Genomic DNA, 10,687 nt, shown 5'->3' on the forward strand with positions numbered 1-10,687 from the left:
CTTATTGCATCTGCAGAAAACTGCCCAGCCACCCTGTTTAGGGTGACCCGCTCCTTATTTAACCAAGGAACTGGGAAAGACCCCTTGCAGGGTAGGGCTGAAGAATTTGTTCAGTATCTGCAGGATAAAATTGCTCACATCCGGACAGGCTTGGACTCTGACTGGGTAGATTCAGGCAAGTCGACGGGGATGAATCTTGTGGAGACAATCTGGGATGAGTTTGACCCTGTGACCCCTGAAGGCATGGACAGGATTATGGGGAGACTCAGTGCTGCCACTTGTGTGCTGGACCCGTTTCCCTCTTGGTTAGTTTCGGCTTCCTAGGAGGTGACACGAGGCTGGCTCCAGGCGATTACCAACGCTTCATTGAGAGAGGGATTCTGTCCCACTGCCTTGAAGGAGGCGGTGGTGAGGCCCCTCCTTAAGAAGCCTTCCCTGGACCCAGCTTCTTTAGCCAACTATCGTCCGGTCTCCAACCTTCGCTTTGTAGCAAAGGTTGTCGAGAGTGTGGTAGCACATCAGTTTCCCCAGTACCTGGATGAAGCTGTCTACTGGATCTATTTCAGTCGGGTTTCAGGCCCGGGTACAGCACGGAGACGGCATTGGTCACGTTGGTCAATGATCTCTGGCGGGCCTGGGACAGGGGTTGTTCCTCTGTTCTGGTTCTATTAGACCTATCGGCGGCTTTTGATACCATCGACCATGGTATCCTACTGTGATGACTCAGGGGGTTGGGAGTGGGGGGCACCATTTTATGGTGGTTCTCCTCCTACCTGTTGGATCGGTTGCAGTTCGTGTTGACAGGAGGGCAGGGAACGACCCCGAGGTGTGTCACTTATGCGTCACTTGTGGGGTGCCCCAGGGGTCGGTTCTCTCACTTCTCCTGTTCAACATATATATGAAACTGCTGGGCAAGATCACGTGCAGTCAGGGGAGGCAGGGGAGGCAGAGCCGCACCGCTCTCATCATGAAAATTAAAAAAAAAGGGAAAAGGCGCCGAGGAGCCTTCTGCACACGTGGTCGTGAATGGGAGCGCTCCGTGGTCCCCTTCATGTTGACTCAGGAGTCAGGAAGGAGGGGAATGGGACCACGTGTGCAGGAGGCTCCTCTAGCCTCAGCCTCCCTCCTGCGCACGTCCCATTCCCCGCCTTCCTAAGTCAACATGAAGGGGACCGCGGAGGAGCACGCTCCGCGGTCCCCTTCATGTTGACTTAGGAAGGCGGGGAATGGGACGTACGCAGGAGGGAGGCTGGAGGGATCGCGGAGGAGGGATCGCGCAGCGTGAGCTGCGGTCCCGCGGAGCACGATCCGGTCCCCTTCATGTTGACTCAGGAGTCAGGAAGGAGGGGAATTCCCCTCCTTCCTGACTCCTGAGTCAACATGAAGGGGACCGCGGCTCATGCTAATGACGTCACCAGCCTAACCGCCATAAAGCTCACCGCACTTCACTGGTATCATCAATATGCTGATGATACCCAACTTTTCATCTCTACCCCAAACCACCCAAATGATGCCCTCGACGTGATGTCCCAATGCCTGGAGGGGAGGAACAGGCTCAAGCTCAATCCCTCCAAGACTGAGTGGCTGTAGTTTCCGTCATCCAGATTTGTGCATCTTGTTCATCTTTGATGATAGGGGGAGAAATTTTAGCCCCTCAGAGAGGGCCCGCAATCTGGGCACACGGCTTAGTTTAGAAGAACACCTGATGGCCATGACCAGGGGGGCCTTTAGCAGGTTCACCTGGTACATCAGTTGCGCCCCTTCCTGGATCGGGATGCTCTATGCACAATCACTCATGCCCTCGTCCTTTCTCGCCTGGACTACCGCAATGCTCTCTACATGGGGCTGCCCTTGAAGAGCACCCAGAGGCTTCAGCTGGTCCAGAATGCGACCGCATGGGTTATCATGGGGGTACCTAGGTACTCCCATGTTACACCCCTTTTAGGCGGCCTGCACTGGTTGCCGGTTGTTTTCTGGGTGCGATTCAAGGTACTAATTATGACCTTTAACGCGCTCCATGGCTTAGACCCAGGGTACCTGCGAGACCACCTCCTGCCACCAGTACCTCCCACCATCCAGTGCAATCCCACAGGGTTGGCCTCCTCAGGGTGCTGTTGGCCAGACAGTGTCGACTGGTGACCCCCAGGGGGAAAGCCTTCTCTGTGGGAGTGCCTTCCCTCTGGAATGAGCTGCCCCCGGAGCTTCACATAATCCCTGACCTCCAGTCCTTCCGGCGCGCCCTAAAAAGTTGACTTTTCCAGCAAGCCGGCCTGGTCTGTTGATTTTATCTAATTTTTAAAATGTTATTGTTATATTAATTGGGTTTGTTTTTTGGAAACTTATCTAATTTCCTTTTAACTTTTGTGATATATGTTTTTTAATGTTGTACGCCGCCCTGAGTCCTTTGGGAGAAGGCGGCATATAAATCCAATAAATCCAATCCAATCTCAGTCTTTCTCTGTGTGTCTCTGTCTCTCTGTCTCTGTCTTTCTCTATCTCTGTGTCTTTGTCTCTCTCTGTCTCTCTGTCTTTCTCTGTCTCTCTGTTTCTCTGTCTCTGTCTGTCTCTGTCTTTCTCTTTCTTTCTCTGTCTCTGTCTCTCTCTTTCTCTGTCTGTCTGTCTCTGTCTGTCTTTCTCTATCTCTGTGTCTTTCTCTCTCTGCCTCTCTGTCTCTGTCTCAGTCTTCCTCTGTATGTCTCTCTCTCTCTCTCTCTCTCTCTCTCTCTCTCTCTCTCTCTCTCTCTCTCTGTGTCTCTCTCTCTGTGTCTGTGTCTGTCTCTCTCTGTCTCTCCGTCTGTCTGTCTGTCTCTCTCTCTCTCTCTCTGTCTCTCTTTCTGTCTCTCTGTCTGTCTGTCTCTGTCTTTCTCTTTCTTTCTCTGTCTCCGTCTCTCTCTCTCTGCCTATCTGTTTCTGTCTCAGTCTTTCTCTGTGTGTCTCTGTCTCTGTCTCTCTCTCCTATTTAATAGGGAGTTCAACTCTTTTCCAGTCAAACCTCAACCTCAACCGACAAGGAAGAAGTTATCTACTTGCATAGAAAATCCTTTTGAACTGATAGATGAACAGAAGCTGAGGTGAATGACAGGAGGCCACCATGCAACACTGTGTGAACACTGGAGCTGAGGCCAACTCCAGCATCATGAAGCCACTGGGCCACCACGCCTATTATTCCTGTGAAGTAAGTTGGGCTGTACAGGGAAGCGTCTGGCCCAGAGTCACCCATAAGTGAGGGTTGAGGTTGAATCTGAACTTCCTTGGTTCTAAAGCCTGTAGAGATTCTCAGTTCTCCAGGTCAGGGTTGTCCCAAAGGTGGTTTTTCAAGGGGCAACTGGACTTTCTGGTTATTCTTTGAAGAAGTTTCGCTTCTCATCCAAGAAGCTTCTTCAGCTCTGACTGGATGGTGGGGAATGGAAGGGTTTATAGTCCTTGCAGGCAGCTGGTCATTTGCATCCTTTTAGAGGGTCACTGAGGCCATCTGGAGATTTATCTGTGTCCTCAGGGTTACCTGAGTGGTGCGAATGGTTCCTGTAATCTGCATTTTCCCCCCTCTGGAAATCCCTTCCTTCTCCCACACCATTCCAAGGATGCTCATCCCAAATTGTATAGCTAAAAGTCTGTAGAGATCCTCAGTCCTCCATGTCATGGTTGTCCCAAAGGTGCTTTTTTCAAGAGGAAACTGGACTTTGTTGTTTTTTCTTTTGAAGACTTTTTGCTTCTCATCCAAGAAACTTCTTCAGAAATCTCTTCAAAGAAATGAAACGTCTTCAAAGAAAAAAGAAAAACCAGAAAGTGTGCCTCTGAAAAAAAGCACCTTTGCGGCCTTGGTTCTAATATATCGCCTGGCCCACCACTACACCACACTGGTTCATGTAAGACGACCACTTATTTACCCACTTGGTAGGATACTATGATAGCATTTGGTTATCAAATGCTGCATAATTTATTGGGAACATATACGCGAGACCAGCTTATTCATTCTGAATGCGGAGTTTCCTTTTATAGAATGCAACAATCTGTCGGCTGTGTTTTGTACATTAATCCACCAGGTGGCAGCAGAGGGCTATCAGTTTTCTTAACTTCATAAGTCTTTAGTTGGGACATAGTATCTACAACCCCCCTACAAGATTTTTAACAACAACAACAAAAACAGATGACAAATGGATAAACTTCTTTGTGCAGCTGAAAGACTGACTCAGTGGGGAAAAAAACCCCTGAGTTTTCAAAAAAGCTGCCTGTTTGACCTTAAAAGAGATTAAAGTTACTAAAACGGCTGCAGAGAGATAGCAAAAGATTATTACTATAGTTATTTTTTACAGTGGCATCGAAGTAGATCTGTATTTACTTCTCCAAATTACCAGAGTAGCACTGGCCCATGACAAGTGACAGTCTTTTCCCAAATCTCATAAATCACAGTCCTTTTCTGCCCCTCATTTTTAATTAGAGATTCCTTGTTCATTTTATTTTTATTGCTGTCAATTTCTACGTGAGTTCAAACCTGTCCAAGTTAATCCCCGCGTGTCTGGGCGGGATGAATTGACTTTGGTGTCAGCTGCAGGCAGGCTAGCCCAATCTGCGCCATTGGCAGTCATGCACAGGGAAACAGGCAGCGGTTCTGAACTGGGCTTCACCAAATCACGAAGCAGACTCCTTGTCCCGACAAAATTCCTTTTTATGAAGCTAATGTGAATTCCTCTCATTCACATCCAGCAAAGTCCCAGCAAACAGTCTTTCAAGGGTGGATTTACAACCACAGACCTTATCAGGCTTGGAGAGCTGCCAGGCCGATATCTTTGCAACGCTGTACAAGAAAATAATTGGCAAGGAATCTGAGAGTCACAAACAAATCTTCCCACTAATTGTCTCCTGCAAACTCCATTCCCCTTTCGCTCTTCTTTTTTCCCTATGGGTGGGTCCATTCATCACCCAGCTGTACCTTTACTCCAGTGGTGAAATTCAATTTTTTTTTACTACTGGCTCTGTGGGCGTGGCTTGCTGGGCGTGTCAGGGGAAGGATAGTGCAAAATCTCCATTCCCACCTCACTCTGGAGCCAGCCAGAGATGGTGTTTGCCGGTTCTCCGAGCTACTCAAAATTTTTGCTACCGGTTCTCCAGAACTGTCAGAACCTGCTGGATTTCACACCTGCTTTATTCCCGAGTCGGCCCTTGTTCCTTAGCTGTTTCCTTCCCCTGACAGCTCTGCGCCTGAGCACACTGGGAACAGGCTCCAGCTGTTCTTCTGCCCCACTGATCTCCGACTCTGAAGGCAGCTGATAACTGTCAGATGGCCCTGGCCCCCTCTCTGCCTCCGACACAGAGCCCTCATCAGAGCCTTCCCCAGACTCCAGGACTGGCCTGTGTTCCTCCCCAACCTCTTCTAGTCCAGCCTCCTGCTCAAGCAGGAGAACCTATACTATTTTAGATAAGTGACTGCCTAGACTCTTCTTAAAAACCTTCAGTATTGGAGTGCCCACGGTTACTGGTGGCAGGCTGTTCCACTGGTTAATTGTCCTCATTGTTAGGAAGTTTCTTCTTAATTCCAGGTTGCTTTTCTCTTTGGTTAGTTTCCATCCATTGTTTCTTGTCCTACCCTCTGGTGCTTTGGAGAATAAGTTGCCCCCCTCTTCTTGGTGGCAGCCCCTCAAATACTGGAATACTTCTATCATATCACCCCTAATTCTTCTTTTTTTTAGGATATCCAAACCCAAGTCCTGCAGTCCAGGGTTGGGTTCCTGAACCGGTTAGCCCCTGTTAGTACTGGTTCGCTGTGCATGTGCTTTTTCAGCAGTCAGCAGAAATAGCCTGCAGTACTGCATTCTAACCACTGTGCCACCACGGCTCATAAAATCATAGAATTCTAGGGCTGGAAGGGACCTTGGAGGTCTTCTAGTCCAGCCCCCTGTTCAAGGCAGGAGTCCTTCTGCATCTCAGACAAATGGCTGTTCAGTCTCTTCCCTGCGACCACGGAAGTGAGTCTTTCCTGCCGAATTCCTTCTCTTTCTCTCCCCTTTTTTTGCAGAGGGAAAATACCGAGGGAAGAGGTGATTCACCTTTGCGGGAGCTAGAGTGAGAGGAACAGTGATTTTATTTGACCTTTGTTTTCAACCTTTGAAATTAGCAGAAGTGAAGACAAGCCAGTTTGCTTCTCAGCTGTTTCTTAAGTTTGGGACATGTGTGCAGAAGGTAGACCTGCCCTAAGAAAAGAGGGATTGGAATCTCAGGTTCCTCCCTTCCTGCCTTTCATCACAATGTACAAAAGAGCATTGTTTAGTTTGGGCCGGCTCAAAGATATTTCAGTGCCTGGGCTGGAAAATGGGAGGATTGTGCTCTGACCGAGGCTTCCCGAGAGCATGAAGCAAACCCCTGGGCCCAACAAAAAACCCTTTTATTAATTGACTGTGAATTCTGCTCATTCACATCCAGCAAAATCTTTTGAGGGAGGATTTACAGTCACAGACCTTATCTGACTTGGAGAGCTGCCAAGCTGATATCTGCAAAACTTGGCAAGGAGTCTCAGAGAGTCACAAACCAATTAAGCGAACTAATTGTCTCCTGCAAACTCCCCTTTCACTCCTCTTTCCTTTCCTCTGGCAGGGGCCATCCATCGTCCACCTGTGGCCTTACTCCCAAATCGACCCCTGTTCTTTAGCTGCTCCCTTCATCTGGCAACTCTGCGAATGCACACACTGGGAACAGGCTCCAGCTGTTCTTCTGCCTCACTAATGTCTGACTCCGAAGGCAGCTGTTAACTTGTCAGAGGGCTCTGGCCCTCTCTCTGCCTCCGACACAGAGCCCTCATCAGAGCCTTCCCCAGACTCCAGGACTGGCCCATGTTCCTCCCCAACCTTCTCACTGTCCAAATCTGCTGCCAGATCCGCTGTTGGGCCACAACAGATTGTCTTATCCTGCAGAGGGTGTAATTCAGCACCAACGTATACCTAGACAGCTCCCAGAATTCCTCTCGGGCTGGGAAATGACAAGAGTAGAAATTATACATTTAAACAGGATACCGGAAAGGCTGGTAAGCAGAAGTTTGGCTCTGTCTGCACCTTGATGTAATTCCCCCCTTTTCTGTCTGCAGTCTTTAATCTTAGCAAAGCTTTTCTCCGCTTCCGGTTCTCACCTTGTAGCACCCATTCCTTTAAAAAAACAACCCAACAGCGCCTTTGGGAATGGACCAGCCCCCCCCCCTCCCCCAATCCCTCATTTGCAGGGCAACGTTACAATTATGCCCTCATTGCCAGGTCTTTCATCCAGGGTGGTGATGGAGGTTGAAAGCACGTTGGAAGGAGGAGGGTTGTGTCGGAAGATCGCTGAGTAACGCGTGGTTTGTTTGCTTTTCAAAAGCAACCTGGTATTATAAAACTTGCAGAAGGTACATGTGGCAGCTGCTCACAGCTGTGGTTTTTAGCCTCGGATGGAGCCTACCATTAAACCGGCATACCTATCTGGAACTGGGAGTTGAAAACGAGTATTAAGGAGCAGCTTAATTTGGGTGCCACTGAAGCAACTTCAGATGATGCAACCGTCTGTCCATGTTTCCAACTTAAGGCAGGGGTGTCCAAACTTGGGAACTTTAAGACTTGTGGACTTCAACTCCCAGAATTCCCCAGCCAGCATGGCTGGCTGGGGAATTCTGGGAGTTGAAGTCCACAAGTCTTAAAGTTCCCAAGTTTGGACACCCCTGAACTAAGGCCATGCTGAACAACTCTTGTGCGTTCCTTCCCAGCTAGCTTTTCACCTTAATTGTGCTTTAGGAATTCTTTAAAAAGAGAAAAGGACAGAAGAAGGGCTTATGATAGTCTTTTCAGATCAGATGAACAGAGTTGGAAGGGAACCTTGTACGTCATCTAGTCCAACCCCCTGCCCAAGCAGGAGACTCTACACCAGGGGTGTCCAAACTTGGAAACCTGGCTGGCTGGGGAATTCTGGGAGTTGAAGTCCACAAGGCTTAAAGTTCCCAAGTTTGGACACGCCTGCCCAACATCATTTCTGACCAATGGCAGTCCAATCTCCTCTTGAAAGTCTCAAGTGGTGAAGCTCCCACAACTTTTGAAGGTAACTTCTGTTCCATGATTGATTGTTCTCACTGTCAGAAAATTCCTCCTTATTGAATCTCTCCTTGATCAGTTTCCATCCATTGTTCCTTGTCTGGCCTTTGGGTGCTTTGGAAAATAGCTTGACCCCCCCTTCCTCTCTAGGGAAGCCCCTCAAATATTGGAATGCTGATACATTGTCTCCCTTGGTCCTTCTCTTCACTAGACTAGCCATGCCCAGTTCCTGTAACTGTTCTTCATATATATTTAGTCTCCAATCCCTTTTGGACTAGAATAAGTTTTCTAGTTCAAATCCCTGCTCAAACAGGAGACCCATCACCATTTCTGACCAATGGCAATCCAGTCTCTTCTTAAAAGCCTCCAGTGATGAAGCTCCCACCACTTCCGAAGGCAACTTCTATTCCATAGGTTGATTGTTCTCACTGTCAGAAAATTCCTCCTTATTTCCAGGTTGAATCTCTCCTTGATCTGTTTCCATCCATTCTTCCTTGTCTGGCCTTCAGGTGCTTTGGAAAATAGCTTGACCCCCTCCTCTCTGTGGCAGCCCCTCAAATATTGGAAGACTGCTCTCATGTCTCCCCTGATCTTTCTCGTCTCTAGACTAGCCAGGCCCAGTTCCTGCAACCTGTTCTTCGTATGTTTCAGCCCCCAGTCCCATAATCATCCTGGTTGCTCTTCTCTGCACTTTTTCTAGAATCTCAACACCTTTTTTATAGTCTGATGACCAAAACTGGTTCAAACTCGGAGAGAAACTAGAAAAGCAAACTACCGTACTCAGTGGACGGAGTCAGTTTCTGTGAGACTCAGCAAGGGCTTCAGGACCGGAATTGAGCCCTGACACTTGGAAGGATCCACCCAGAAGTGTTTATTTAGCAGCTCTTTATTGGTTTTGACACAGGGAAAATGGTTTTCTCTTTTGGTGCATAGGTTATATAAGTATTGCCTTGGTGTGATAGAAGAATGTAGTCTAGGTAACTGTGAGAGGGATCTTGGAGTCCTAGTAGACAACCATTTAAATATGAGCCAGCCATGTGCAGCAGCTGCCAAAAAAGCCAACACAGTTCTAGGCTGCATCAACAGAGGGATAGAATCAAGATCACGTGAAGTGTTAATGCCACTTTATAAGGCCTTGGTGAGGCCACACTTGGAATATTTGCATTCAGTTTTGGTCACCACGATGTAGAAAAGATGTGGAGACTCTAGAAAGAGTGCAGAGAAGAGCAGCAAAGATGATTAGGGGACTGGAGACTAAAACATATGAAGAACGGTTGCAGGAACTGGGTATGTCTAGTTTAATAGAAATAAGGACTAGGGGAGACATGATAGCAGTCTTCCAATATCTCAGGGGTTGCCACAAAGAAGAGGAAGTCAAACTATTCTCAAAGGCACCTGAGGGTAGAACAAGAAGCAATGGGTGGAAACCAATCAAGGAGAGAAGCAACTTAGATCTAAGGAGAAAATTGCTGACAGAACAATCCCAATAGTTCCCAGTGTATAGGCTTCATGCAGGTAATTCTACTTCGGTCTGGCAACATTCTGTCTATAGGTGTGGAACATTAAAGAAATTTTCTTGGAAGAATCACAAACTAAGGGTGGGCTGCTGGGGGTTTGCAGGGGTTCAGGACAGTGGTGAAATCTAATTTTTTTTACTACTGGTTCTATGGGCATGGCTTGGTGGGCGTGGCTTGGTGGTGGTCATGTGACTATGTAGTCATGTAACTGGGGGATCAAAAGAAAGAAACTCACTTTAACAATGTCCTGCTGGAGCAGGGTTGGACTAGATGACCTCCAGGTGCCTACCAGTCCTGGATTATCCCCTGAAGCTTTGTCTAGTGCCAGGTTTGTAGTCCTTCCTTCCTCTCCTTTTTCCCTCCCTCCCTCCCTCCCTCTCTCCCTCCCTCCCTCTTTCTTTCTTTCTTTCTTTCTTTCTTCTTTCTTTCTTTCTTTCTTTCTTTCTTTCTTTCTTTCTTTCTTTCTTTCTTTCTTTCTTTCTCTTTCATGCTCTCTCTGTCTTTCCTGCTTTCTCTCTCAGCACTCCTCACCCCCGTTTTCGACCTAGCAGGTCTCAGGGAAGCAAAAACGAACCCCCCACCCCCTCTTTTTGGCTGTGCGGCTGTGATCATCGGAACGTTTTTTAAAAAACTTTTTTTAGTATTTTTTAATGCCAGTTTTGCGGACCGGTAGCATTTTTTACTACTGGTTCGTGTGAACCGGTAGCATTTCACCCCTGGTTCAGGAGAACCCCCAGCTAAGATTCTGTGTAGTTCAGAGAACCCCCAAATCTCCCTCCTGGCTGGCCCCGCCCACCCTTCCCCTCCGCTCCCAGGAGTCTCCAAGTGGCCCGTTTTGGGTGCAGGGCAAGCACGGAGGCTCAGGGAGGGCAACAAACAGGCCTACCGGAAGCTCGGGAAGGCCTCCAGAGGGCCTCCAGAGGTCCTGCGGGGGAGTTTTCACCTTACCGGAGGTTCGAGGTGCAGGGGGCCAACTAGGCCACGCCCACCATGGCCACGCCCACCATGGCCACGCCCACCCAGCAACCAGGCAGTGAAGCCATTGCTGCAATTTTTGAAGCCCACCCCTGATCACAACGTGTGTTTCGGTTTTTTTTGGGATCCTGACACTTGGTTGGTTTTCAA

Source organism: Natrix helvetica, assembly GCF_964273705.1.
Source record: "Natrix helvetica genome assembly, chromosome: 8".
In the NCBI taxonomy this organism is placed as follows: domain Eukaryota; kingdom Metazoa; phylum Chordata; class Lepidosauria; order Squamata; family Natricidae; genus Natrix; species Natrix helvetica.